Below are 27178 nucleotides of genomic sequence, written 5' to 3'. Positions count from 1 at the left end.
ACAGTTGACATAACAATTTACAATGGGAAATGGTGACAAAAAGCAAGACAATTTGGACTACAGGAAGTAAGGTTTATGGACAGGAAGTGCGAAATCCACACAAGATTAGAAAGAAAGACTTGCATTTCTATAGCACCTTTCACGACCTCAGGACTTCCCGAAGCGCTTCCCGAAGTACTTTTTGAAGTGTAGTCAGTGTTGGCTGGACAGGCAGATCCGAGACACTGAGTCACGGTGATAAGGCTCCTGGCATTTCCCTCACACCTGTGCTCCTAGAAACATAAACAAAATGTTACATTTACATACCCAGTCTAGGACCGCTAATGTGCTTTGTTTATCTGCTGCCAGTCCCACGCTGGGAGCTCACAGCTGTGTGTCCCAAACAAACAGCAGGCAGCTTCAATGATGTCGCCACTTGTCCTTGACTCCTCTGCTGCCAGGGGTCACCCTCCTGATACAGGAACACTTTGCCCTGGTATTTGTTTCCACTCAAGTAGAAAGTCCTGGACCTCGCGCAACAGACGAGTGGGAACGATTCACTCCCGTCTGGTACAGTGCGGCCCATGTGAGTCTCAGTGTCAGCTCCTGTACCTGTCGAGGGAGCTTTACTCTGTATCTAACAGTGGTCACGGAGGGACTTTGTGCCGAGTCCACACCTCTTGAGGGTAAATGCAGAGCAGTTCAGGCTCACTCACCCTTGGCACACGGAGCTAAAGACTGACGGCCAAGTCAGCATTGGCTGGACTGTTGACCCTTGGGCTGTTTGTGGAGTGTTAGTGACGTCGGGGTGTCGGTCACGGTGCCCTGCTCGCCCAGTCACTGCCCGCGATGAGACAACCTGCAGCCAACCAGCCAAAAACCTAATGACCTCCCCACCTCTACAGTGGGTGCTGACCCTCTCTGGGGTGCCCAGTACAGTGGGTGCTGCCTCTCCCTGGGGTGCCCAGTACAGTGGGTGCTGCCTCTCCCTGGGGTGCCCAGTACAGTGGGTGCTGCCTCTCCCTGGGGTGCCCAGTACAGTGGGTGCTGCCTCTCCCTGGGGTGCCCAGTACAGTGGGTGCTGCCTCTCCCTGGGGTGCCTGGTACAGTGGGTGCTGCCTCTCCCTGGGTGCCCGGTACAGTGGGTGCTGCCTCTCCCTGGGGTGCCTGGTACAGTGGGTGCTGCCTCTCCCTGGGGTGCCCAGTACAGTGGGTGCTGCCTCTCCCTGGGGTGCCCAGTACAGTGGGTGCTGCCTCTCCCTGGGGTGCCCAGTACAGTGGGTGCTGCCTCTCCCTGGGGTGCCCAGTACAGTGGGTGCTGCCTCTCCCTGGGGTGCCCAGTACAGTGGGTGCTGCCACTCCCTGGGGTGCTTGGTACAGTGGGTGCTGCCTCTCCCTGGGGTGCCCGGTACAGTGGGTGCTGCCTCTCCCTGGGGTGCCCAGTACAGTGGGTGCTGCCTCTCCCTGGGGTGCCCAGTACAGTGGGTGCTGCCTCTCCCTGGGGTGCCCAGTACAGTGGGTGCTGCCTCTCCCTGGGGTGCTTGGTACAGTGGGTGCTGCCTCTCCCTGGGGTGCCCGGTACAGTGGGTGCTGCCTCTCCCTGGGGTGCTTGGTACAGTGGGTGCTGCCTCTCCCTGGGGTGCCCAGTACAGTGGGTGCTGCCTCTCCCTGGGGTGCCCGGTACAGTGGGTGCTGCCTCTCCCTGGGGTGCCCAGTACAGTGGGTGCTGCCTCTCCCTGGGGTGCTTGGTACAGTGGGTGCTGCCTCTCCCTGGGGTGCCCAGTACAGTGGGTGCTGCCTCTCCCTGGGGTGCCCAGTACAGTGGGTGCTGCCTCTCCCTGGGGTGCCCAGTACAGTGGGTGCTGCCTCTCCCTGGGGTGCCCAGTACAGTGGGTGCTGCCTCTCCCTGGGGTGCCCAGTACAGTGGGTGCAGTGGGCCTGGTCTGGCCAATTTCTATCAGGGCGCTGGGACCAATCACAAGCCGTGACTGAGGCTCTGGTTCAGATGGAGTAACTCAGCACAGACTGGGGGTGGGACCCATCCTCAGAGACAGTCTGGCTCGGCACCAGACCACCCGCTGGGTGAGGGAGCCAGAAACAGCAACAAACTTCCAGGAGCCACGACGTGTCACGTCAGACCCCGCGAGACAGATACACACACAGGAGGCCATTCAGCCCATCGTACCGCAATCCTCCACAAAGATCCCTCATGACAGCATCATCCTCAACGAGATTTTCACTTCCATTAACTTATCGCGAGTCCAATCCATGTTGACTGCTTTGTTTTAAGTCCTTATTGAATCAGTTGTAAATACACCTTTCTCCAATTTGTGCCCTAGATTTCCTTTATTCATTCTTGGGAGGTGGGCGTCGATGGCAAGGCCGGCATTTCTTGCCCATACCTCGTTACCCTAGGTTTTATACACCGAGGTCTCCCGCGACCATGTTGGTGCGGGACTGGAGTCACGTATAGGCCAGACCAGGTAAGGACGGCAGATTTCCTCCCCTGAAGGACATTAGTGAACCAGTTGGGTTTTTAACCACAATCAGACAGCTTCATGGTCACTTCTACGGAGAGCAGCTTTTACAAATTTTCAAACTCAGGGTCTCTGGATTATTAGTCCAGTAACAATCACTGCACCCACGTTCCCCATTTTTACCTTTTCCATACGTTTACCATCTTAGAAAGCTCTCGAAGGTCAACGACCAGGAGCCAAAGTTCAGCCGTGCCTCAGTGGGTAGCACTCTCACCTCTGGGTCAGAAGGTCGTGGGTTCAAGCCCCACTCCAAGACCTGAGCACAAAATCCAGGCCGATTCTCAGTACTGCCATGGGAGTGAGTGCCGCACTGTCGGAGGGGCGGTACCGGGGGAGCGCCGCGCTGTCGGAGGGGCGGCACCGGGGGAGCGCCGCGCTGTCCGAGGGGCGGCACCGGGGGAGCGCCGCGCTGTCCGAGGGGCGGCACCGGGGGAGCGCCGCGCTGTCCGAGGGGCGGCACCGGGGGAGCGCCGCGCTGTCCGAGGGGCGGCACCGGGGGAGCGCCGCGCTGTCCGAGGGGCGGCACCGGGGGAGCGCCGCGCTGTCCGAGGGGCGGCACCGGGGGAGCGCCGCACTGTCCGAGGGGCGGTACCGGGGGAGCGCCGCGCTGTCCGAGGGGCGGTACCGGGGGAGCGCCGCGCTGTCCGAGGGGCGGTACCGGGGGAGCGCCGCGCTGTCCGAGGGGCGGTACCGGGGGAGCGCCGCGCTGTCCGAGGGGCGGTACCGGGGGAGCGCCGCGCTGTCCGAGAGGCGGTACCAGGGGGGAGCGCCGCGCTGTCCGAGGGGCGGTACCGGGGGAGCGCCGCGCTGTCCGAGGGGCGGTACCGGGGGAGCGCCGCGCTGTCCGAGGGGCGGTACCGGGGGAGCGCCGCGCTGTCCGAGGGGCGGTACCGGGGGAGCGCCGCGCTGTCCGAGGGGCGGTACCGGGGGAGCGCCGCGCTGTCCGAGGGGCGGTACCGGGGGAGCGCCGCGCTGTCGGAGGGGGCGGTACCGAGGGAGCGCCGCGCTGTCCGAGGGGCGGTACCGGGGGAGCGCCGCGCTGTCCGAGGGGCGGTACCGGGGGAGCGCCGCGCTGTCCGAGGGGCGGTACCGAGGGAGCGCTGCACTGTCGGAGTTGCCGTCTTTCAGATGGGACATTAAACCGAGACCCCGTCTGCCCCCTCAGGGGGGGTGTAAAAGATCCCACAGCCACTATTGGAAGAGGAGCAGGGGAGTTCTCCCCGGTGTCCTGGGGCCAATATTTATCCCTCAACATCACTAAAACAGATTATCTGGTCATTATCACATTGCTGTTTGTGGGAGCTTGCTGTGCGCAAATTGGCTTCCGCGTTTCCTACATTACAACAGTGACTGCACTTCAACAAAAAAAAGTCCTTAATTGGCTGTGAAGCTTTGGGTCATGAAAGGCACTCTAGACTTGGCCCCTGGTCCGGAACACATTAAACCGTCAGCACTGGCATCCGTTCAAGCAGGAGACATTTCATTTATTCCATCTCCCCCTCGCTGAGCCCATTTAATTGCTTACAATTCTCGGCGATTCGATTATTCCATCACCAACAGCTGGAGATCGGGCAGTGGTAAACCTGAGCTTGAGGTTCCCGCACTTGGGTAAGTGAGGTGCTGCACCGAGTCCCGTTCACCCCGTCCTCGCTGACCTACATTGGCTCTCGGACTGACAACGCCTCGATTTTAAAATTCTCATCCTTGTGTTCAAATCCCTCCATGGCCCTCGCTCCTCCCTATCGCTCTAACCTCCTCCAGCCCCACAACCCCCGAGATCTCTGCGCTCCTCCAATTCTGGCCTCTTGCGCATCCCCGATTTTAATCGCTCCACCATTGTCGGCCGTGCCTTCAGCTGCCTGGGCCCTGAGCTCTGGAATTCCCTCCCTGAACTTCTCCGCCTCTCTCTTCTCACTTAAGACTCTCCTTAAAATTGACGTCTTTGACCAAGCTTTTGGTCACCTGGCCGAATATCTCCTTCTGTGGCTCGGTGTCAAATTTTGTTTGATAATCGCTCCTGTGAAGCGCCTTGGGACGTTTTATTACCAACGCGTACAAACCCAATCTCAACAGTTCACAACAACTTTAATGGAGAAAGATTTCCCGAAAAGGCTTCACGGAGGATTAATCAAAGTGAAAATGGACATTGAGCCGGTTGGTGAGATATTAGGAGTGGTGACCAAAAGCTCGGTCAAGGACGTGGATTTGAACGAGGGTCCTAAAGGGGGAAGAGGATCAGCGAGGGAGTTCTAGAGCAGGAGGCCTCAGGGCTGAAGGCACGGCTACCGATGGACTTGATGCCACCTCTGAATATTGGTTACCATAGGAATGATGGCGATAGCGTAGAGTCCAGAGTGGTAATTGTGAGCAGTGTGATGCTGGTAACCATGCAGAACGGCCTGAGCGGTTACCACAGTAACACCCCCGTAGGCCCCAGTAAGTCACCAAGAGGCAAAATCGGCAGCCCCAGGCTTCAATTAAAGCACACCAGCGGTTTGGAAATTCTTAAATTGCTGCCTTGTCCTTCCCCAGCCTCCTATGCAATTAAATCTGCTGCATTTGACCTCTGCTCCCAGCAAATGTGGTTTCTGAGCCTTTGTGTTTATCAAGTTGAAGAATGTCAGCGTGGGAATAGAACACTTCACGTTACACATCCAGTGTCCATCAAACACTCCAGGGGCAGGTACAGCACAGGTTAGATACAGAGTAAAGCTCCCTCTACACTGTCCCGTCAATAACTCCCAGGGCAGATCCAGCTCGGGTTAGATACAGAGTAAAGCTCCCTCTACGCTGTCCCATCAAACACTCCCAGGGCAGGTACAGCACGGGATAGATACAGAGTAAAGCTCCCTCTACACTGTCCCGTCAATAACTCCCAGGGCAGGTACAGCTCGGGTTAGATACAGAGTAAAGCTCCCTCTACGCTGTCCCATCAAACACTCCCAGGGCAGGTACAGCACGGGTTAGATACAGAGTAAAGCTCCCTCTACACTGTCCCATCAAACACTCCCAGGGCAGGTACAGCACGGGTTAGATACAGAGTAAAGCACCCTCTACACTGTCCCATCAAACACTCCCAGGGCAGGTACAGCACGAGTTAGATACAGAGTAAAGCTCCCTCTACACTGTCCCATCAGAGCAGAGTGTCTGAGCAAAGGAGGGGTTAACAGCTCGATTTAGATTCTGAATCACGTTATTGCAAACTGGGAGCTTGAAGTCTAAAATGAAAACAAGGCAACATTGGAGATCGAGTGTGTCTGCTGTGAAATGGAAGAGGGGGTGGTGAGGTGTGAAGGGGTAACCGTGCAGGAATGTAGGGGTGGGGAGATGGGGAGCGGCAGCTAAAGTGTGACATTGTTAATGGCAATGATCAGATCCCTGTCAGCCCCGGCGGAAAAGGAATTCCTGTTCTGAAGTGTGCACTGAACAATCCAGTCTTATTTACACATCGACATGCTGCCCCTCGGTGAAAGCACGACAGATTCCACATGTACGCTGACGACACCCAGCTCTACCTCATCACCATCTCTCTCCACCCCTCCACGGTCTCTCATTTGTCACACTGCTTGTTCGACATCTACCATTGGATGTGCAGAAAATTCTATCTAATTAAATATTGGGAAAACCGAATCCATTTGTTTCGGTCCCCGCCACAAACTCCGTTCACGAGCCACCGACTCCATCCCTCGCCCTGGCATCTGTCTGAGGCTGAACCAGACTGTTCGCAACCTTAGTGTCATATTTGACTCTGAGTAGAGCTTCTGACCCCCTATTCTCTCTAAGATTGCCTAGTTCCACCTCCGTAACATCGCCCGTCTCTGCCCCTGCTTCAGCTCATCTGCTGCTGAAACCCTCTTCCATCCCTTGGTTACCTCCAGACTCGACTATTCCAAAGCTCTCCTGGCCAGCCTCGCACATTCGACCCTCCATAAACTTCAGCTCATCCAAAACTCGGCTGCCCGTGTCCTAACTCGCACCAAGTCCCGTTCACCCAGTCCTGTTCACCCATCACCCCCTGTCCTCTGCCCCCCGTGTCCTAACTCTCACCGAGTCCCGTTCACCCATCACCCCCTGTGCTCACTGCCCCGTGTCCTAACTTGCACCCAGTCCCGTTCACCCATCACCCCGTGCTCACTGCCCCATGTCCTAACTCGCACCCAGTCCCGTTCACCCATCACCCCGTGCTCACTGCCCCGTGTCCTAACTCGCACCCAGTCCCGTTCACCCATCACCCCGTGCTCACTGCCCCGTGTCCTAACTCGCACCCAGTCCCGTTCACCCATCACCCCCCGTGCTCACTGCCCCGTGTCCTAACTCACACCCAGTCCCGTTCACCCGTCACCCCGTGCTCACTGCCCCGTGTCCTAACTCGCACCCAGTCCCGTTCACCCATCACCCCCTGTGCTCACTGCCCCGTGTCCTAACTCGCACCCAGTCCCGTTCACCTATCACCCCGTGCTCACTGCCCCGTGTCCTAACTTGCACCCAGTCCCGTTCACCCATCACCCCGTGCTCACTGCCCCGTGTCCTAACTCACACCCAGTCCCGTTCACCCATCACCCCCTGTGCTCACTGCCCCGTGTCCTAACTCACACCCAGTCCCGTTCACCCATCACCCCCTGTGCTCACTGCTCCGTGTCCTAACTCACACCCAGTCCCGTTCACCCATCACCCCCTGTGCTCACTGCCCCGTGTCCTGACTCACACCCAGTCCCGTTCACCCATCACCCCGTGCTCACTGCCCCGTGTCCTAACTCGCACCCAGTCCCGTTCACCCATCACCCCCTGTGCTCGCTGTCCCGTGTCCTAACTCGCACCAAGTCCCGTTCACCCATCACCCCTGTGCTCACTGCCCCGTGTCCTAACTCGCACCCAGTCCCATTCACCCATCACCCCCTGTGCTCACTGCCCCGTGTCCTAACTCGCACCCAGTCCCGTTCACCCATCACCCCCTGTGCTCACTGCCCCGTGTCCTAACTCTCACCAAGTCCCGTTCACCCATCACCCCCTGTGCTCACTGCCCCGTGTCCTAACTCACACCCAGTCCCGTTCACCCATCACCCCCAGTGCTCACTGCCCCATGTCCTAACTCACACCAAGTCCCGTTCACCCATCACCCCGTGCTCACTGCCCCGTGTCCTAACTCACACCCAGTCCCGTTCACCCATCACCCCGTGCTCACTGCCCCGTGTCCTAACTCACACCAAGTCCCGTTCACCCATCACCCCGTGCTCACTGCCCCGTGTCCTAACTCGCACCCAGTCCCGTTCACCCATCACCCCGTGCTCACTGCCCCGTGTCCTAACTCGCACCCAGTCCCGTTCACCCATCACCCCGTGCTCACTGCCCCGTGTCCTAACTCGCACCCAGTCCCGTTCACCCATCACCCCCTGTGCTCACTGCCCCGTGTCCTAACTCACACCCAGTCCCGTTCACCCATCACCCCCTGTGCTCACTGCCCCGTGTCCTAACTCACACCGAGCCCCGTTCACCCATCACCCCCTGTGCTCACTGCCCCGTGTCCTAACTCACACCAAGTCCCGTTCACCCATCACCCCCTGTGCTCACTGCCCCGTGTCCTAACTCACACCCAGTCCCGTTCACCCATCACCCCCACCGCTCGCTGACCCGTGTCCTAACTCACACCCAGTCCCGTTCACCCATCACCCCGTGCTCACTGCCCCGTGTCCTAACTCGCACCCAGTCCTGTTCACCCATCACCCCGTGCTCACTGCCCCGTGTCCTAACTCACACCCAGTCCCGTTCACCCATCACCCCCACCGCTCGCTGACCCGTGTCCTAACTCACACCCAGTCCCGTTCACCCATCACCCCGTGCTCACTGCCCCGTGTCCTAACTCGCACCCAGTCCTGTTCACCCATCACCCCGTGCTCACTGCCCCGTGTCCTAACTCGCACCCAGTCCCGTTCACTCATCACCCCGTGCTCACTGCCCCGTGTCCTAACTCGCACCCAGTCCCGTTCACCCATCACCCCGTCCTAACTCGCACCCAGTCCCGTTCACCCATCACCCCCCGTGCTCACTGCCCCGTGTCCTAACTCACACCCAGTCCCGTTCACCCATCACCCCCTGTGCTCACTGCCCCGTGTCCTAACTCGCACCCAGTCCCATTCACCCATCACCCCCTGTGCTCACTGCCCCGTGTCCTGACTCACACCCAGTCCCGTTCACCCATCACCCCCTGTGCTCACTGCCCCGTGTCCTAACTCGCACCCAGTCCCGTTCACCCATCACCCCCTGTGCTCGCTGTCCCGTGTCCTAACTCGCACCAAGTCCCGTTCACCCATCACCCGTGCTCACTGCCCCGTGTCCTAACTCACACCCAGTCCCGTTCACCCATCACCCCCTGTGCTCACTGCCCCGTGTCCTAACTCGCACCCAGTCCCGTTCACCCATCACCCCCCGTGCTCACTGCCCCGTGTCCTAACTCACACCCAGTCCCGTTCACCCATCACCCCGTGCTCTGCCCCGTGTCCTAACTCGCACCCAGTCCCGTTCACCTATCACCCCGTGCTCACTGCCCCGTGTCCTAACTCGCACCCAGTCCCGTTCACCCATCACCCCCTGTGCTCACTGCCCCGTGTCCTGACTCACACCCAGTCCCGTTCACCCATCACCCCCTGTGCTCACTGCCCCGTGTCCTAACTCGCACCCAGTCCCGTTCACCCATCACCCCCTGTGCTCGCTGTCCCGTGTCCTAACTCGCACCAAGTCCCGTTCACCCATCACCCCTGTGCTCATTGCCCCGTGTCCTAACTCACACCCAGTCCTGTTCACCCATCACCCCGTCCTCTGACTCCCGTGTCCTAACTCGCACCCAGTCCCGTTCACCCATCACCCCGTGCTCGCTGTCCCGTGTCCTAACTCGCACCAAGTCCCGTTCACCCATCACCCCGTGCTCACTGCCCCGTGTCCTAACTCGCACCCAGTCCCGTTCACCCATCACCCCCTGTGCTCACTGCCCCGTGTCCTAACTCACACCCAGTCCCGTTCACCCATCACCCCCTGTGCTCACTGCCCCGTGTCCTAACTCGCACCCAGTCCCGTTCACCTATCACCCCGTGCTCACTGCCCCGTGTCCTAACTCGCACCCAGTCCCGTTCACCCATCACCCCCTGTGCTCACTGCCCCGTGTCCTGACTCACACCCAGTCCCGTTCACCCATCACCCCCTGTGCTCACTGCCCCGTGTCCTAACTCGCACCCAGTCCCGTTCACCCATCACCCCGTCCTCTGACTCCCGTGTCCTAACTCGCACCAAGTCCCGTTCACCCATCACCCCGTGCTCACTGCCCCGTGTCCTAACTCGCACCCAGTCCCGTTCACCCATCACCCCCTGTGCTCACTGCCCCGTGTCCTAACTCACACCCAGTCCCGTTCACCCATCACCCCGTGCTCACTGCCCCGTGTCCTAACTCACACCCAGTCCCGTTCACCCATCACCCCCTGTGCTCACTGCCCCGTGTCCTAACTCACACCCAGTCCCGTTCACCCATCACCCCTGTCCTGTGCTGCCCCCCCGTGTCCTAACTCGCACCCAGTCCCGTTCACCCATCACCCCCTGTGCTCACTGCCCCGTGTCCTAACTCACACCAAGTCCCGTTCACCCATCACCCCCTGTGCTCACTGCCCCGTGTCCTAACTCGCACCCAGTCCCGTTCACCCATCACCCCCTGTGCTCACTGCCCCGTGTCCTAACTCGCACCCAGTCCCGTTCACCCATCACCCCGTGCTCACTGCCCCGTGTCCTAACTCGCACCCAGTCCCGTTCACCCATCACCCCCTGTGCTCACTGCCCCGTGTCCTAACTCACACCCAGTCCCGTTCACCCATCACCCCCTGTGCTCACTGCCCCGTGTCCTAACTCGCACCCAGTCCCGTTCACCCATCACCCCCAGTGCTCACTGCCCCGTGTCCTAACTCACACCCAGTCCCGGTCACCCATCGCCCCCTGTGCTCACTGCCCCGTGTCCTAACTCGCACCCAGTCCCGTTCACCCATTACCCCCTGTGCTCACTGCCCCGTGTCCTAACTCACACCGAGCCCCGTTCACCCATCACCCCCTGTGCTCACTGCCCCGTGTCCTAACTCGCACCCAGTCCCGTTCACCCATCACCCCCTGTGCTCACTGCCCCGTGTCCTAACTCACACCGAGTCCCGTTCACCCATTACCCCCTGTGCTCACTGCCCCGTGTCCTAACTCACACCAAGTCCCGTTCACCCATCACCCCCTGTCCTCTGCCCCCGTGTCCTAACTCACACCCAGCCCCGTTCACCCATCACCCCCTGTCCTCTGCCCCCGTGTCCTAACTCGCACCCAGTCCCGTTCACCCATCACCCCCACTGCCCTACACTGGCTCCCAGTCTGCAACCCCTCGATTTTAAAATTCTCATCCTCGTGTTCAAATCCTTCCATGGCCTCGGCCCTCCCCGTCACCGAAATCTCCAGCCTCACAACCCTCTGAGATCTCAGCGCTCCTCCAATTCTGGCCTCTTGCACATCCCTGATGCTCAACGCTCCACCATTGGCAGCCGTGCCTTCAGCTGCCTGGGCCCTAAGCTCTGGAATTCCCTCCCTAAAACTCTCCGCCTCGCTCTCTCCTCCTTGAAACCTACCGCTTCGACCAAGCTTTTGGTCACCTGTCCAAATAGCTCCATTTATGGTTCGGCGTCAAATTTTGTTTGGCAATGCTCCCGTCAAGCGCCTTGGGACGTTTTACTACATTAAAGGTGCGCTATAAATATAAGTTGTTGTTGTTGTTTCTCACAGCAGACCCATCAAATGTACAATCAGAACCGCCGGGGTCTCAGTTCTTTCAGCTGTGTGGTGGTGCGATGAGTGCAGAGCACACAATCAAGGTGCCAGCAAGGTCACCCTGACCACTGTTTACTGAGGGAAACCATTACATTTAATTTTAATTACTAATCTATGAGACATCTCTGCTGGAAGGACAGTACCAGAGCCCGGAACTCAAGAGACGGAGATCCGAAAGTGTCTGCCTCACCTTCAATCTACACGCACCCATCCACGGACTGACCATCCCAGACAGACACACCCCCACATCACAGAATCTCCTCACAACCAGCTCACACTTTTCCATTCACATCAGATACAGTCCCCTCGGCACAATCACACCCCTTCACTGACAGACCTGTCCCCACCAGTACTGTACCCCAGTGTTAGTGACAGACCTGTCCCCACCAGTACTGTACCCCAGTGTTAGTGACAGACCTGTCCCCACCAGTACTGTACCCCAGTGTTAGTGACAGACCTGTCCCCACCAGTACTGTACCTGTGTTATACAGTGACAGACCCGTACCCACCTGTACTGTACCCCAGTGTTGGTGACAGACCTGTCCCCACCAGTACTGTACCCCAGTGTTAGTGACAGACCTGTCCCCACCAGTACTGTACCCCAGTGTTAGTGACAGACCTGTACCCACCAGTACTGTACCCCAGTGTTAGTGACAGACCTGTACCCACTAGTACTGTACCTGTGTTATACAGTGACAGACCTGTACCCACTAGTACTGTACCCCAGTTAGTGACAGACCTGTACCCACCTGTACTGTACCTGTGTTATACAGTGACAGACCTGTACCCACCTGTACTGTACCCCAGTGTTAGTGACAGACCTGTCCCCACCAGTACTGTACCTGTGTTATACAGTGACAGACCTGTACCCACCTGTACTGTATCCCAGTGTTAGTGACAGACCTGTACCCACCAGTACTGTACCTGTGTTATACAGTGACAGACCTGTACCCACCAGTACTGTACCCCAGTGTTAGTGACAGACCCGTACCCACCAGTACTGTACCCCAGTGTTATACAGTGACAGACCTGTCCCCACCAGTACTGTACCCCAGTTAGTGACAGACCTGTCCCCACCAGTACTGTACCCCAGTGTTAGTGACAGACCTGTACCCACCAGTACTGTACCCCAGTGTTAGTGACAGACCCGTACCCACCAGTACTGTACCCCAGTGTTAGTGACAGACCCGTACCCACAAGTACTGTACCTGTGTTATACAGTGACAGACCTGTACCCACCTGTACTGTACCCCAGTGTTAGTGACAGACCTGTCCCCACCAGTACTGTACCCCACTGTTAGTGACAGACCCGTACCCACCAGTACTGTACCTGTGTTATACAGTGACAGACCTGTACCCACCTGTACTGTACCCCAGTGTTAGTGACAGACCTGTCCCCACCAGTACTGTACCTGTTATACAGTGACAGACCTGTACCCACCTGTACTGTACCCCAGTGTTAGTGACAGACCTGTACCCACCAGTACTGTACCTGTGTTATAGTGACAGACCTGTACCCACCAGTACTGTACCCCAGTGTTAGTGACAGACCCGTACCCACCAGTACTGTACCCCAGTGTTATACAGTGACAGACCTGTCCCCACCAGTACTGTACCCCAGTGTTAGTGACAGACCCGTACCCACCAGTACTGTACCTGTGTTATAGTGACAGACCTGTCCCCACCAGTACTGTACCCGTTAGTGACAGACCTGTCCCCACCAGTACTGTACCCCAGTGTTAGTGACAGACCTGTACCCACCAGTACTGTACCCCAGTGTTAGTGACAGACCCGTACCCACCAGTACTGTACCCCAGTGTTAGTGACAGACCCGTACCCACGAGTACTGTACCTGTGTTATACAGTGACAGACCTGTCCCCACCTGAACTGTACCCCAGTGTTAGTGACAGACCCGTACCCACCAGTACTGTACCTGTGTTATACAGTGACAGACCTGTACCCACCAGTACTGTACCCCAGTGTTATAGTGACAGACCTGTACCCGCCAGTACTGTACCTGTGTTATACAGTGACAGACCTGTACCCACCAGTACTGTACCCCAGTGTTAGTGACAGACCTGTCCCCACCAGTACTGTAACCCAGTGTTATACAGTGACAGACCTGTACCCACCAGTACTGTACCCGTGTTAGTGACAGACCTGTCCCCACCAGTACTGTAACCCAGTGTTATACAGGGACAGACCTGTCCCCACCAGTACTGTACCCCAGTGTTATACAGTGACAGACCTGTCCCCACCAGTATTGTACCCGTGTTATACAGTGACAGACTTGTACCCACCTGTACTGTACCCCAGTGTTATAGTGACAGACCTGTACCCACTAGTACTGTACCAGTGTTATACAGGGACAGACCTGTACCCACCAGTACTGTACCCGTGTTAGTGACAGACCTGTCCCCACCAGTACTGTACCCCAGTTAGTGACAGAACTGTCCCCACCAGTACTGTACCTGTGTTATACAGTGACAGACCTGTACCCACCTGTACTGTACCCGTGTTATAGTGACAGACCTGTACCCACCAGTACTGTATCTGTGTTATACAGTGACAGACCTGTACCCACCTGTACTGTACCCCAGTGTTATAGTGACAGACCTGTACCCACTAGTACTGTACCCGTGTTATACAGCAACAGACCTGTACCCACCAGTACTGTACCCGTGTTAGTGACAGACCTGTCCCCACCAGTACTGTACCCCAGTTAGTGACAGAACTGTCCCCACCAGTACTGTACCCCAGTGTTAGTGACAGACCTGTACCCACCAGTACTGTAACCCAGTGTTAGTGACAGACTTGTACCCACCTGTACTGTACCCCAGTGTTAGTGACAGACCCGTACCCACCAGTACTGTACCTGTGTTATACAGTGACAGACCTGTACCCACCAGTACTGTACCCCAGTGTTATAGTGACAGACCTGTACCCGCCAGTACTGTACCCGTGTTAGTGACAGACTTGCACCCACCTGTACTGTACCCCAGTGTTATAGTGACAGACCTGTACCCACCAGTACTGTACCTGTGTTATACAGTGACAGACCTGTACCCACCTGTACTGTACCCCAGTGTTATAGTGACAGACCTGTACCCACTAGTACTGTACCCGTGTTATACAGCGACAGACCTGTACCCACCAGTACTGTACCCGTGTTAGTGACAGACCTGTCCCCACCAGTACTGTACCCCAGTTAGTGACAGAACTGTCCCCACCAGTACTGTACCCCAGTGTTAGTGACAGACCTGTACCCACCAGTACTGTACCCCAGTGTTATACAGGGACAGACCTGTACCCACTAGTACTGTACCCCAGTGTTATACAGGGACAGACTTGTACCCACCAGTACTGTACATCAGTGTTATACAGGGACAGACCTGTACCCACTAGTACTGTACCCCAGTGTTGTACAGGGACAGACATGTACCCACCAGTACTGTACCCCAGTGTTGTACAGGGACAGACATGTACCCACCAGTACTGTACCCCAGTGTTGTACAGGGACAGACCTGTACCCACCAGTACTGTATCCCAGTGTTATACAGTGACAGACCTGTCCCCACCAGTATTGTACCCGTGTTATACAGTGACAGACTTGTACCCACCAGTACTGTACCCCAGTGTTGTACAGTGACAGAACTGTCCCCACCAGTACTGTACCCCAGTGTTAGTGACAGACCTGTACCCACCAGTACTGTAACCCAGTGTTATACAGGGACAGACCTGTACCCACCAGTACTGTATCCCAGTGTTATACAGTGACAGACCTGTACCCACCAGTACTGTACCCCAGTGTTATACAGTGACAGACCTGTCCCCACCAGTATTGTACCCGTGTTATACAGTGACAGACTTGTACCCACCAGTACTGTACCCCAGTGTTATACAGGGACAGACCTGTACCCACTAGTACTGTACCCCAGTGTTATACAGGGACAGACTTGTACCCACCAGTACTGTACACCAGTGTTATACAGGGACAGACATGTACCCACCAGTACTGTACCCCAGTGTTGTACAGGGACAGACATGTACCCACCAGTACTGTACCCCAGTGTTGTACAGGGACAGACCTGTACCCACCAGTACTGTATCCCAGTGTTATACAGCGACAGACCTGTACCCACCAGTACTGTACCCCAGTGTTATACAGGGACAGACCTGTACCCAACAGTACTGTACCTAGTGTTATACAGGGACAGACCTGTACCCACTAGTACTGTACCCCAGTGTTATACAGGGACAGACTTGTACCCACCAGTACTGTACCCCAGTGTTATACAGGGACAGACCTGTACCCACTAGTACTGTACCCCAGTGTTGTACAGGGACAGACATGTACCCACCAGTACTGTACCCCAGTGTTGTACAGGGACAGACTTGTACCCACCAGTACTGTACCCCAGTGTTGTACAGGGACAGACATGTACCCACCAGTACTGTACCCCAGTGTTGTACAGGGACAGACCTGTACCCACCAGTACTGTATCCCAGTGTTATACAGCGACAGACATGTACCCACCAGTACTGTACCCCAGTGTTATACAGGGACAGACTTGTACCCACCAGTACTGTACCCCAGTGTTGTACAGGGACAGACATGTACCCACCAGTACTGTACCCCAGTGTTGTACAGGGACAGACCTGTACCCACCAGTACTGTATCCCAGTGTTATACAGCGACAGACCTGTACCCACTAGTACTGTACCCCAGTGTTATACAGTGACAGACCTGTACCCACCAGTACTGTACCCCAGTGTTATACAGGGACAGACTTGTACCCACCAGTACTGTACACCAGTGTTATACAGGGACAGACATGTACCCACCAGTACTGTACCCCAGTGTTGTACAGGGACAGACATGTACCCACCAGTACTGTACCCCAGTGTTATACAGGGACAGACATGTACCCACCAGTACTGTACCCCAGTGTTGTACAGGGACAGACATGTACCCACCAGTACTGTACCCCAGTGTTGTACAGGGACAGACCTGTACCCACCAGTACTGTACCCCAGTGTTATACAGCGACAGACCTGTACCCACCAGTACTGTACCCCAGTGTTGTACAGGGACAGACCTGTACCCACCAGTACTGTACCCCAGTGTTATACAGCGACAGACCTGTACCCACCAGTACTGTATCCCAGTGTTATACAGCGACAGACTTGTACCCACCAGTACTGTACCCATCTAATTTTCCTCAGTGATGACTAACTTAATGTTCTGACAGTGTAGGTTAATTGATACCTGGAGTATTGCAGTATGCAGAGGTAAAAGAAAAGACAGACTTGTATTTCCCCAGCGGCTTTCACCACCTCAGGACGTCCCAAAGCGCTTTACGGCCAATGAAGTACTTTTTAAAGTGGAGTCACTGTTGTAATGTAGGAAACATGGCAGACAATTTGCGCACAGCAAGCTCCCACAAATAGCAATGTGATAATGACCAGATAATCTGTTTTAGTGATATTGGTTGAAGGATAAATATTGGCCCAGGAAACCGGGGAGAACTCCCCTGCTCTTCTTCCAAATAGTGCCATGGGATCTTTTACATCCACCCGAGGGGGCAGACAGGGCTCTGTTCAAAGTCTCATCCAAAAGATGGCACCTCCGACAGTGCAACACTCCCTCAGTACTGCCCCTCCGACAGTGTCATATAGTCAGAGTTATACAGCACAGAAAGAGGCCCTTCGGCCCATCGTGTCCACGCCGGCCATCAAGCCCTGTCTAATCTAATCCCATTTCCCAGCACTTGGTCCGTAGCCTTGTATGCTATGGCATTTCAAGTGCTCATCTAAATGCTTCTTGAATGTTGTGAGGGTTCCTGCCTCTACCACCCTTTCAGGCGGTGAGTTCCAGATTCCAACCACCCTCTGGGTGAAAAAGTTTTTCCTCAAATCCCCTCTAAACCTCCTGCCCCTTACCTTGAAACTATGTCCCCTGGTTATTGACCCCTCTACTAAGGGGAAAAGTTCCTTTCTATCTAACCTATCTATGCCCCTCATAATTTTGTACACCTCAATCAGGTCCCCCCTCAGCCTTCTCTGCTCCAAGGAAAACAACCCCAGCCTCTCCACATAGCTGAAGCGCTCCAGCCCAGGTAACATCCTGGTGAATCTCCTCTGCACCCTCTCCAATGCAATCACATCCTTCCTATAGTGTGGCGACCAGAACTGCACACAGTATTCCAGCTGTGGCCTAATTAGCGTTTTGTACAGCTCCATCATAACCTCCCTGCTCTTATATTCTATGCCTTGGCAAGTATACCATATGCCTTTTTAACCACCTTATCTACCTGTCCTGCTGCCTTCAGGGATCTATGTACATGCACATCAAGGTCCCTCTGATCCTCTGTCCTTCCTAGGGTCCTACCACTCATTGTGTATTCCCTTGCCTCGTTAGTCCTCCCAAAATGCATCACCTCACACTTTTCAGGGTTAAATTCCATTTGCCACTGTTCTGCCCATCTGACTAACCCATCTATATCGTCCTGTAGCCTGAGGCTTCCCTCCTCGCTATTAAGCACTCTACCAATTTTTGTGTCATCTGCGAACTTACTGATCATACCTCCTACATTCATATCTAAATCATTAATGTACACTACAAACAGCAAAGGACCCAGCACCGATCCCTGCGGTACACCACTGGACACAGGCTTCCACAGACGACACACACTCAGTACTGCCCCTCTGACAGTGCGGCACTCCCTCAGTACTGCCCATCAGACAGTGCAGCACTCCCTCGGTACTGCCCCTCGACAGTGCAGCGCTCTCTCAGTACTGCCCCTCCGACAGTGCAGTGCTCCCGCAGTACTGGATTTTGTGCTCAAGTCCCTGGAGTGGAACTTGAACCAACAACCTTCTGACTCAGAGGCGAGTGCGCTGCCCAGTGAGCCACGGAAGACACCGTGTTGAACAGTGGTCCAAGTTCCAGGTAGTATGTGAGCATGGCGATACACTGGCCTGCTGCAGGGCAGTATCAGGGCCACGGTGGAAAGGCAGCGATCAGCATCACAGCCAGGTGTTAAATGAGGCTTGGAAACTGGGATCCGAGCCAGCAGATAAGAACAGGCCAGAAAAGGACTGCAAACAACGACCTTTAGTAACCTCGGAAATGAACATCAACAACGCCTCGTTCACCCGCCTGGACCTCGAATAAAAAAAAACAGAATAAAGCTCCCTCTACACTGTCCCGATAACACTCCCCCATCTAGATCATTAATATATATTGTGAATAGCTGGGGTCCTAGGACCGATCCCTGCAGCACCCCACTAGTCACTGCCTGCCACTCGGAAAAAGAGCCGTTTATTCCAACTCTTTGCTTCCTGTCTGCCAACCAGTTCTCTATCCAAGTCAGTACCTTGCTCCCAATCCCATGTGCCTTAACTTTACACGCTAATCTCTTATGCGGGACCTTATCGAAAGCCTTCTGAAAGTCCAAATACACCACATCCACTGGTTCTCCCTTATCTATTCTACCAGCTACATCCTCAAAAAAATTCCAGTAGATTAGTCAAGCACGATTAACTTTTGTAAATCCATGTTGACTTTGTCTGATCCTATCACTGTTTTCCAAGTGCTCTGCTATTACATCTTTTATAATGGACTCTAGCATTTTCCCCACTACCAATGTCAGGCTTACCGGTCTGTAATTCCCCGTTTTCTCTCTACCACCTTTTTTGAATGGTTGGGTAACATTAGCTACCCTCCAATCCATGGGTACTGTTCCAGAGTCTATCGAATTTTGGAAGATGACCAGCAATCCAGCTACTATTTCTAGGGCCACTTCCTTACGTACCCTGGGATGTAGATTATCAGGCCCTGGGGATTTATCAGCCTTCAATCCCGTCAATTTCCCTAACACAATTTCCCTACAAATACTGATTTCTTTCAGTTCCTCCCTCTCATTAGACCCTATGTTCCCCGACATCTCTGGGAGGTTATTTGTGTCCTCCTTTCTGAAGACAGAACCAAAGTATGTATTTAATTGGTCAGCCATTTCTTTGTTCCCCATTATAAATTCCCCTGATTCTGACTGCAAGGGACCTACGCTGGACTTCACCAATCGTTTTCTCTTCACATATCTATAAAAGCTTTTACTGTCAGTTTTTATGTTCCCTGCAAGCTAGGGCAGGTACAGCACGTGTTGGATACATAGTAAAGCTCCCTCTACACTGTCCCATCAAACACTCCCAGGGCAGGTACAACACGGGTTAGATACAGAGTAAAGCTCCCTCTACACTGTCCCATCAAACACTCCCAGGGCAGGTACAGCACGGGTTAGATACAGAGTAAAGCTCCCTCTACACTGTCCCATCAAACACTCCCAGGGCAGGTACAGCACAGGTTAGATACAGAGTAAAGCTCCCTGGACAGGCTGGGGTTGTTTTCCTTAGAGCAGAGAAGGCTGAGGGGGGACCTGATTGAGGTGTACAAAATTATGAGGGGCATAGATAGAGTAGACAGAAAGGAACTTTTCCCCTTCGTAGAGGGGTCAATAACCAGGGGGCATAGTTTCAAGGTAAAGGGCAGGAGGTTTAGAAGGGATTTGAGGAACAACGTTTTCACCCAGAGGGTGGTTAGAATCTGGAACTCACTGCCTGAAAGGGTGGTAGAGGCAGGAACCCTCACAACATTCAAGGAGCATTTAGATGAGCACTTGAAACGCCATAGCATACAAGGCTACGGACCAAGTGCTGGAAAATGGGATTAGAATAGAAGGGCTTGCTGGCCGGTGCGGACTCTATGACTCTACACTGTCCCATCAAACACTCCCAGGGCAGGTACAGCACGGGTTAGATACAGAGTAAAGCTCCCTCTACACCGTCCCATCAAACACTCCCAGGGCAGGTACAGCACGGGTTAGATACAGAGTAAAGCTCCCTCTACACCGTCCCATCAAACACTCCCAGGGCAGGTACAGCATGGGTTAGATACAGAGTAAAGCTCCCTCTACACCGTCCCATCAAACACTCCCAGGGCAGGTACAGCATGGGTTAGATACAGAGTAAAGCTCCCTCTACACTGTCCCATCAAACACTCCCAGGGCAGGTACAGCACGGGTTAGATACAGAGTAAAGCTCCCTCTACACTATCCCATCAAACACTCCCAGGGCAGGTACAGCACGGGTTAGATACAGAGTAAAGCTCCCTCTACACCGTCCCATCAAACACTCCCAGGGCAGGTACAGCACGGGTTAGATACAGAGTAAAGCTCCCTCTACACCGTCCCATCAAACACTCCCAGGGCAGGTACAGCATGGGTTAGATACAGAGTAAAGCTCCCTCTACACCGTCCCATCAAACACTCCCAGGGCAGGTACAGCATGGGTTAGATACAGAGTAAAGCTCCCTCTACACTGTCCCATCAAACACTCCCAGGGCAGGTACAGCACGGGTTAGATACAGAGTAAAGCTCCCTCTACACTATCCCATCAAACACTCCCAGGGCAGGTACAGCATGGGTTAGATACAGAGTAAAGCTCCCTCTACACTGTCCCATCAAACACTCCCAGGGCAGGTACAGCATGGGTGCAGAGCTGATGACCCATACAGACCAATTCTGGCTCTCTATCTCTTTGTCTCACTCACTCTCTCTGTCTGTCTATCTCCCTCGTTACGTCTCTTTGTCTCAGTCTCCCCTTCCTTCCTTCCCTCTCTCTCTCTCTCCAGGTGGATTGCCAGCCCAGCTCTGCCTGTGGATGGAGGCCTGCCGCTGTCGCGCTGTATCCGAGCGGCCTGGCCCGGGCTGTGCTGAGCGGAGGGCCGGAGCTGCTGATGAAAGGAGCGGGTGCTGACCTGGCCCTGGCTCTGGCTGTCGCTGTGGCTCCGGCTCTGCTCCCGGTGCGCTCGCTCCGGCGCCGCTTCTCCTCCCGCCGCCACAATCTGTCACTTTCAGAGAAAGTAATCCGTGACGCGTCAGCGACCAATCGCCGCTCACCAGGCCAGCACCGCCCCCTTAAAGGCACAGTGCCCCCTTACAGGCTCACTGCCCCTCCTTAAAGGCACACTGTCCCCCAGGTCAGGGGATCAACCCTGCAGCATTGGCCTCTCTCAGCAGCAATTCAAACTCAACACCACTGAACCCAACACACCAGCGGTTAAATATTGACTCTCCCTCTCCCCCAGGGTTTGCATTGCCCCAATGGACACAGGGACAGGAGTAGGCCATTCAATAATGGCACCTTTAATGTAGTAAAGCGTCCCAAGGAGCTTCACAGGAGCAATTATCAAACAAAATTTGACATCGTGTCACATAAGGAGATATTAGGACAGGTGACCAAAAGCTTGGTCAAAGAGGTAGGTTTTAAGGAGCGTCTTAAAGGAGGAGAGGCGGACAGGTTTAGGGTGGGAATTCCAGAGCTTAGGGCCCAGGCAGCTGAAGGCCACCAGTGGAGGAGCGATTAAAATCAGGGATGATCTGGAGGCCAGAATTGGAGGAGCGCATAGATCTCGGAGGGTTGTAGGGCTGGAGGAGGTTACAGGGATAGGAAGGGGCGAGGCCAGGGAGGGATTTAAAAACACGGATGAGAATATTAAATTTGAGGTGTTGCTGGACCAGGAACCATTGGAGGTCAGCGAACCCGGGGTGGGGGTTGGTGATGGGTGAACGGGACTTAGTGCGAGTTAGGATAAGGGCAGCAGAGTTCATGGACGGTGCAAGGTGGGAGGCTGGCCAAGAGAGCATTGGAATAGTCACAGAGATGTGAGTTAAAAGGAATGCCGAGGAGAGGCTAGGAAGGGTGATGGATAGCCTGGTCAAAGAGGTAGTGCATGTATGAGTGCACAAGCACCCCATCCACCACCTTAAACATTCACTCCCTCCACCACCGGCGTACCGCGGCTGCAGTGTGTACCATCTGCAAGATGCACTGCAGCAACTCGTCAAGGCTTCTTCGGCAGCACCTCCCAAACACGCGACCTCTTCCACCTAGAACAAGGGCAGCATCCTGACTTGGAAGTATATCGCTGATCTTTCATCATCGCTGGGTCAAAATCCTGGAACTCCCTCCCTAACAGCACTGTGGGAGCACCTTCACCACACGGACTGCAGCGGCTCAAGACGGCGGCTCACCACCACCTTCTCAAGGGCAATGAGGGATGGGCAATAAATACCAGCCTTGCCAGCAACGCCCACATCCCAGGAACCAATAAAAAAAACCAAGCCTTTTAAAAACTAGCTTTTTAAAAATTCATTTAGCCAGCCTCTGACCTGCTCTTGTTGCCACAGTATTTATGTGGCTGGTCAAATTGTGTCCCCAGCGTAACTCGATACAAATGGCGGACAGGGTATTTGGTCTTCTCCTACGTGACAAAACACTTAACGAAATCGCAATGAAGAAAAAGTCAGTGTGTGATGTTTCTTAAATATGTGCAGAACTGAGTTATAGTAGGATTTAGCTGTTATTCAAATCCGGGTCTGTCTCAGAGAGTAGGAGCAGAGACCATTCAAATCTGCCTGATCGGTTAAACACTGGTTGGACCAGTTTAACTCCTGCGATGAGTTAGTCTCCAAGTAAACACTACTGAGTCATGAAAAACCAACTTCAGTCATAACTTTTTTTTATTCATTTATGATGATGGAGCAGAAATCTTGGTAATCCTCCTTAAATATGCAAATTGTGCCGGGGACTGGTGCGTAGATGATGTAACATCTTTGGTGAAGAGGGGAGAGGATGATAAATCTGGCAAGTACAGGCCAGTTAGTCTAACGTCAGTTGTTAACAAATTCTTGCATTTTAAATTGTACACGTTACTGAAGGACACCCAGCGTGGATTTGTTAAAGGCACACACACAATACACAGGTGTTATTTCACGGAAACTGGTCTGTGTTGGTGTTTACTCTCCACGCAAGTAAATGGTCCTAATCACACTTACCCATTCCGTTCCCAAATCCTTTCAAACCTCTTTAATTCCTGTGACTATCTAATCTAATCTTCAATGCTGGCAGTTTCTGCCTCAATCACTAACTCTGGGAGTGAATCCAACAGCCTCACAACTATCTGTGAAAAAGTTTCTCCTGCCCTCTGTTCCAAATTTAATAGGCCTATTGGAGACCATAAAGGTAATGTGTGTGTGTGTGGAGGCGGAAGACGTGGGTATGGTTCTTAATGAATACTTTGCGTCTGTTTTCACAAAAAAGAGGGGCGATGCAGTCATTGCAATCAGGGAGCAATGTGAAATATTAGATAAAATAAACATAGTGAGAAAGGAAGTACTAAGGGGCTTAGTAGCTTTGAAAGTGGATAAATCTCCAGGCCCCGATGAAATGTACCCCAGGCTGTTAAGAGAAGCAGGTGCGGTGCTAGAGGACTGCTAATGTGGTACCCTTGTTTAAAAAGGGATAGACAGAGTAATTATAGGCCAGTCAGCCTAACCTCGGTGGTGGGGAAATATTTGGAAAAAGTCCTATTATAAAGGATGCAATAACTGGGCACTTAGAAACTAATAGTCAACATGGATTTATGAAAGGGAAATCTTGTTTGACAAACCTATTGGAGTTCTTTGAGGATGTAACTAGTGGAGTAGACAAAGGGGAACCGGTCGATGTGGTGTATCTGGATTTTCAGAAGGCCTTCGATAAGGTCCCACACAAGAGGTTGGTGAACAAAATTAGGGCACATGGAATTGGGGGTAATATACTAGCATGGATTGAGAATTGGTTAACAGACAGAAAACAAAGAGTAGGGATAAACGGGTCTTTTTCAGGATGGCAGGCTGTAACTAGTGGGGTACCGCAAGGATCGGTGCTTGATCTATATCAATGATTTGGATGAGGGGACTAAATGTAACATTTCCAAATTTGCTGATGACACAAAGCTAGGTGGCAGTGTCAGTTGCAAAGAGGCTTCAAGGGGGTCTCGACAGGCTCAGTGACTGGGCGAGAACATGGCAGATGGAATATAATGTGGATAAATGTGAAGTTATCCACTTTGGTGGAAAAAACAGAAAGGCAGAGTATTTCCTTAATGATGAAAGATTGGGGAATGCAGATGCTCAAAGGGACCTGGGTGTCCTTGTACATGAGTCACTGAAAGTGAATGTGCAGGTGCAGCAAGACATTAGGAAGGCAAATGGTATGCTGGCCTTCATTACAAGAGGATTTGAGTACAGGAGTAAAAGAAGTCTTACTCCAATTATATAGGGCCTTGGTGAGACCACACCTGGAGTACTGTGTACAATTTTGGTCTCCTTGTCTAAGGAAGGATACTTGCCATAGAGGGAGTGCAACAAAGGTTCACGAGATTGATTCCCAGGATGGCGGGACTGTCGTATGAGAAGAGATTGAGTAAACTAGGCCTGTATTCTCTTGAATTCAGAAGAATGAGAGGGGATCTCATTGAAGCATACAAAATCATTACAGGGCTTGATAGGGTGAATGCTGGGAGAATGTTTCCCTTGCTGGGGAGTCTAGAACCAGGGGCCACAGCCTCAGGATAAAGGGTAGGCCATTCAGGACTGAGATGAGGAGAAATTTCTTCACTCAGAGGGTGGTGAATCTTTGGAATTCTCTACCCCAGAGGGCTGTGGAGGCTCAGTCATTCAAAACAGAAATTGATAGATTTCTGACTAGTAAGGGCATCAAGGGATATGGCGATAGGGCCGGTGAATGGAGTTGAGGCAGAAGATCAGCCATGATCTCATTGAATGGCGGAGCAGGCTCAAAGGGCCGAATGGCCTACTCCTGCTATTTCTTATGTTATTACAGGAAGGATGTGATACACTAGAGAGGGTACAGAGGAGATTTACGAGGATGTCGCCTGGACTGGGGAATTTTAGCTACGAGGAAAGACTGGGTCTGTTTTCCTTGGAACAGAGGAGGCTGAGGGGTGATCTCATCGAGGTGTATAAAATTATGAGGGGCCTAGATAAAGTGGATAGGAAGGACCGATTTCCCTTAGCAGAGGGGTCAACAACCAGGGGGCACAGATTTAAAGTAATTGGGGGAAGGTTTAGAGGGGATTTGAGGGGAAATTTCTTCACCCAGAGGGTTGTGGGGGTCTGGAACTCACTGCCTGAAAGGGTGGTAGAGGCAGGAACCCTCATCACATTTAAAAAGTACTTGGATATGCACTTGAAGTGCTGTAACCTACAGGGCTACGGACCAAGAGCTGGAACGTGGGATTAGGCCTCCTTTCGTGCTATAAATTTCTATGAATCTAATCTTACATTTAATCTTGTGTCTCTGGCCCCTCGTTCTGGACCCCTGAACTGCTGGAAACAGTTTGCTTCTATCTACCTGTCTCATACTTATGAAATTTTAAACACTTCTGTCATATCGCCCCCTGAATCTGCATAGTTCTAATGATAAAAGACTCCATTTTAAAAGTCTTTCTTCGTATTGGCTTAGGCCAGGCAACATCCTGGTGAATCTGTGCTGATCCCTCTCTAAAGCCTCAACATCCTGCTACAGCGTGGAGCCCAAACACTGCACACTGTCTGCTTCTGTGGTCTTACTGAGGTTTTATAGAGATTCATCATTAGCTCTTGGCTCTTGCATCCTACACCTCGTGATGGAGCAAGCCTTTGCCTTGGTGGTAACATGCTTCCCTCTGAATCAAAAGATGAAGGGTCCAAGCCCAGCTCCAGACAGTCCCAGTGATGGGAGACTGGAGCATTGGCTCTGAATACTGGCTTGATGTCCTGCCGGGGGTACTTGTATCTGAAGGGTGCCTGTGCACCCATCTTTAGCCCACCTATAAGAAGGTCCTCCAAAGATAAAACCTCGAGGAAGGCGATGGGAAAACACCTAAACTCCTCTTCCCTAGTAAGTGACTCAAGAACCTCGTGATACTTGAGTCTAGGGCAGAAAATAACTCCTTGTAATAATACCTAGAATTCCAAAGACTTTTGTACAGTTTTACCAACCTGAGGCACTTGTCAAGTCGCGTTTGACTTATTTAAATTTTAAGTCAATCAAATGACACCAACATCATTTTCCGACTTCTCGTCACTCCTTGCTCCCACCCCATCACGTTATCTATTCACCAATTGGATTGGGAATGCAGTGGGTCCTGCTGGGCCTAGAAGAGGTGCATCGGGCAGAATTCTCAGGGAAGCCTCCGGACCCAGCCCTCCCCTCCCCCAAACTGATGAGAGTCATGGAACGTAACGGGTGTGGGAGGGGGCATTAGAAACACTTAATAATCATAATCAACTTTATTGTCATTGTTAGTGCACAAGTGCAGTACAACGAAATGTAGGCTTGCGGCTCCCGAGAGTGTACATTTAGATTAAGACATTTAAACATTCAACATTCATTTGGCTTGTAATACATTAACATAAACATAATAAAGTGCATTGGCAGATGTGCAGGCTTTAGAGTTTATTTGTGGAGTTCAGTAGGATGACAGCCCTGAGAAAGAAGCTGTTCCTAAATCTGGTCGTACGGGTGCGAATGCATCTGTAGCGTCTCCCAGATGGCAGGGGGGCGAACAGACTGTGGCTGGGGTGGGTAGGGTCTTTGATGATGGACCGTGACCTCCGTAAACAGCGTTTCTGGTATATGTGCTCTATGGTCGGTAGCCGGGTGCCGGTAATGCGTTGGGCAGTTTTGACTACCCGCTGCAGGGCTTTCCGGTCATAGGAGCTACAGCTGCCATACCGCACTATGATACAGTTCATCAGGATGCTCTCTATTGTGCAGCGGTAAAAGTTAGAGAGGATCAGGGGTGACAGGTTACATCCCTTCAGCCTCCTTAGGAAGTATAGGCGCTGCTGGGCCTTCTTCACCAAAGAGGAGGTATTGAGGGACCAGGAGAGGTCTTCCGTGATGTGGACTCTGAGGGACTTAAAGCTGTCCACCC

The 27178-nt window shown here is 53.4% G+C and overlaps 1 protein-coding gene across 3 annotated transcripts in view; it reads right to left on the bottom strand.

Moving 5' to 3' along the window:
* The window catches only part of slc39a14 (solute carrier family 39 member 14), a 56322-nt gene extending 35053 nt beyond the window's left edge, over positions 1–21269 (bottom strand). For 2 of the 3 annotated variants that reach the window (XM_085970877.1, XM_085970879.1), the window contains exons 1-2: positions 21170–21269; positions 124–272 (exon numbers count right to left, since the gene is read on the bottom strand). The gene's annotated coding sequence lies outside the window, so the exon portion shown is untranslated. The remainder of the gene's footprint in view (positions 1–123; positions 273–21169) is intronic. The other variant, XM_085970878.1, reaches the window with a different exon arrangement.
* Positions 21270–27178: the final 5909 nt, after the last annotated feature.

This window comes from Somniosus microcephalus, chromosome 30 (assembly GCF_052327205.1).
Source record: "Somniosus microcephalus isolate GS21.2 chromosome 30, FLI_Smic_1.0, whole genome shotgun sequence".
NCBI lineage: Eukaryota > Metazoa > Chordata > Chondrichthyes > Squaliformes > Somniosidae > Somniosus > Somniosus microcephalus.
Note: the sequence above shows the minus strand (reverse complement) of the source record. Positions and strands in the feature narration are given on the sequence as shown.